Genomic DNA, 2,659 nt, shown 5'->3' on the forward strand with positions numbered 1-2,659 from the left:
TAATTTAATTAAATTTATTTTTGTTCGCTGCAAGAGCAAAGTAGGTGTGTACTTCGAGTATATATTTTTGCAATTTTATTGCTTAGTTTTATGAGTGTCGTACTTATTTCCTCAGTTAGTTTATGCTTAGCTGCCAACAACAACAATCGCAAAAGTCAGCAGGAACAAACTACGGGTACGACAACAAAAATAATATTAAAATCACGATAATAACAAAATACTAAAAGGGATTGCTGCTGGCAAAATTTACATCAAATAAATTATCGCTATTGTCATCGTTGCTGTAGCAGCAATAATACTCGTAGCACCAACAATATTCACAACAAAAGTCATAGCATTGCCCAAGCAACACACAATACAACAATGACAACAGCAACAACAGCAACAACAGCAGCAGCAGCAATAGCAATAGCAATAGCAATATCACTAACAGCATTTTCTCATTGCTTTCAGCTATGCGATATGCTATGCTGTCTTGTTACGCGATTTTTCATGGTCCAGTAAAACTGACACAACAAGCAGCACCAATGTTCATGCCTTGGCATAAAAATTAATGCCAGTAAGAAAACAACATTGAGCAAGAAGCTATCAAGGATACTTCACCAAAGCTACCAAAGCTACCAAAAATCAAAAACAGCAACAATTGCTGTAGTCACTGAGCCGTGCCTTTCTGCGTTATGTAAAGCAGTAGTTTCCATGAGGAAATCTCCAAAATTGAGCATAAGTGACAGCCGTAAAGTGACTGACGCATTTTATAACTCAAGTGGAAATTTTCTTTGTATTTGTCGTATGTGTCAACATGTCCTTTGAAGAAACTTCAATGCTTCACTTGGCATTTGTTTGTGATGTACTCGGATATGGCATATTTTTCCTAAATTTTGGCTTAATTAAATGTATCAATGTCATCTGCATATATGCATGAATTTGATTAAACACTTGCGGGAATCAAAAGACTGGATTGCAAAATATTCTTTATTGACTTGATAAGATAATATTTACTTTCTTACTTAATTCGCCATAATAACTCGTTATCAGGTTTCGGTCTGAAGAAACACTCTCAAACTTATCTGCTACAGACACCCAAATTTATTTCAGACAGCCAAATGTCAAGTACAGTTAGTGTTCTCTCCATTAGAGAACGATCTACCCTTATTCCTTCAACTGCCGCTTCACACATCCTTTGCAGGTATCTAAATAGTTATTGTGTTTATGCTATATGTTTTTGTTCAATTGAACTAGTCTACAAACTGTTTTCGAAGACAAAATTTACATTATCTATAGTGAAATTTTCCGTAGAACTCGAAAATCAGAATGTATATGGTTTCTTCGTTATTTGCGAAAAATCATTGTTTTAATCACTCTACATATGTCTCCGAAACTTTTTATTGTCAACATAGAACATATATTATACATCAATGTTGTGCGAATAAGTTACGCTACTTAGGTTCAATGTGATCGAACTAGTTTAGTTGCAATAGTTAAAAATGTACAGATGAAAAAATTTTTTTTCACACTTTTCACAACTCTTTTGATTTTGAATGTGATGGAGTTCCTACAAAAGTATTAAAAACAAATTTTTTTTTGAAAGGGTTCGAATAGACAAATGCAAAGACAACAACAACAATTTTTTTAGTTAATTTAGTTAATTTGAGTTTGGCTGACCATACAACACTGTTTCGAGTATTGCCAAGTACTAACATAATCATCAGTGGTCTGATTTTTATCAACGTCGAACGTTTATCTGTATTATATTTATATATCATATTGAGGTACATGTGCATTTTCGGCAAAGTTCTTGCAAAGCATTAGATTTGTTTCTCTTATAATTGTAAAATAATAATTTCTCATAATGCTTGCATCCACTATTACTTTTTTGATCTTCTTTCCATTGCAGAGATATTCTGATGAAACCTTTCAGCTTGCTTATTACTTTCTGCAAAAAAATTTGAAAAGAAAAATAGCTGCAACAGTAGCTATTCCGCTTAAAATTTTTATGATTAAATGTAAGAACCAATTCGAGCCTTATTGATATTTAATTGTTTTCCGTTCATCTAAATCCAGATTTAATAAAATATTTTTACCGACCCTTTCTTTATTCCTATCTAATACTGCATTAATTTCTGCATCATATCTCATTGTTTAAATTACGTCGTCTTTTTTTGTGTTTAATTTTATTTTCAGCGACGATTATAATAACATAAAATAAATGAACGACATCAGTAGTTCAATTGATAAGGGAATGAATTGATCATACAGATTAGAAAATGGGAGTATTATCTTAATGAGACTGACAGTTTTTTCTATTGAAAAATAAACTTAAGATAGCTAAACTTCCGATTAAGGTCTCTCGTATTCAGAGAGTGATGAATGTGACGAATGGTCACGGCAATTTTAGGCGCATGTTATGCAGAAAGTCATATTTTTTTTTTTAACATACATTTATTTATTGCATTTTCTCTTACAATGAGACTAACAAGTTGTAAAATCTTATTATTAATTACATAATATTACAAATTTTTATTTTAACTATATATTGCATAATATAAAATAAAATAAGTAAACCTTATGAAGACTATACTTTACGGTAGTAAACCTTATATCACGGACCTCACTTAGATTGGTGAGTTGAGTTTCAGTGGAATAAGAGTGAGGTGGATTA

The sequence above is a fragment of the Teleopsis dalmanni genome, chromosome 2, assembly GCF_002237135.1.
Source record: "Teleopsis dalmanni isolate 2A chromosome 2, ASM223713v2, whole genome shotgun sequence".
NCBI classification, from domain to species: Eukaryota; Metazoa; Arthropoda; class Insecta; order Diptera; family Diopsidae; genus Teleopsis; species Teleopsis dalmanni.